This window comes from Lagopus muta, chromosome 6 (assembly GCF_023343835.1).
Source record: "Lagopus muta isolate bLagMut1 chromosome 6, bLagMut1 primary, whole genome shotgun sequence".
Classification (NCBI taxonomy): Eukaryota; Metazoa; Chordata; class Aves; order Galliformes; family Phasianidae; genus Lagopus; species Lagopus muta.
In genome coordinates, this window is record NC_064438.1 from 51,275,749 (window position 1) to 51,276,873 (window position 1,125).

Genomic DNA, 1,125 nt, shown 5'->3' on the forward strand with positions numbered 1-1,125 from the left:
CCTGCAGCAGTAGGGGGTGGGGTGGGAGGATGCGCAGTGCAATGCAATGAAATGCGATGCCTCCTCCAGCACCACGCTGCTGCGGCCGGAGCTGTCCCACTGTCTGAATGCTGATGGCTTCAGGACTTTTGCTGGGAGGGAGAGCCCTTGCAGGAAATTCCTGTTCCTCTGGGAAATCTGGCAGCTGATGCTCAGAGGATTAAATTAATCAGTGCCTCCCCTGCGGGGCTGGGTACCACTGGGGCTCTCAGTGTTCCTCCTATGACAAAGGGCACTTGTGTCACCTGTGCTTGTGGCTGTGACACACCTCCTCCACTGTAAAAACCTGCCTCATCCTAGCTGCTGGCTCCCCGAAGAATCTAGCCCTTTTTTCCTAAAAATATGACTAAAACATGCCTGGGACACTCTGTAGACATCGAACATACACCCCTGCACTTCTGTCCCAGAGTGTGTGAAAGACCCTAGAGTACACAGTGGGTGGGGGCAATGTCCCATCATCTCTTGGATCCCATTTCTCTGTTTCCCCAAATCCACAGCTGAACCCAAACAACTATCAAACAACATGGCAATAAGGGTCAGGGTGTACAGGTCCCCACCCCAGGACCAACAGATGGAGTGTTTTTGGTAACCCAGCTGGTCACCCCCATACAAGGCATTGCAAGGGCTCACCATAAGCGGGATAACTTTTATTGAGACTGGTTGTCCTGCACTCAAGCTGAACATCGAGCCAAGATTAGACCAGCCCTGGCTCTGGACACAGCAAAGACGCTTGTCAGAGACAGTCACTGCTCACTTGATTCCCAGGATCAGGGACCACTGTGCTCTGCAGTGCCAGTTACATTGCATATAGGATTTCATGCTTGTGTTTTCCACTGGGCAGAAAGTATTTATTTTTCCATGCTGTGAAGAGGTTACAGTCTTGGGGCAGAGGCTTCTGGGATTCTTCCTGAAGCCATTATTCCAGCTTCATTGCAATTTATTTCCAATGCACATTGTCATGAAATTCTATTCTATCCATACAAGAAAAGGTGATTTTTGTGCAGAACCTGCTTCTGGAAGAAAGCTTTTGTCTGTCATACAGCTGTTCAGACCATTTTTCAGATTCCTACACAATCCTGATCACCA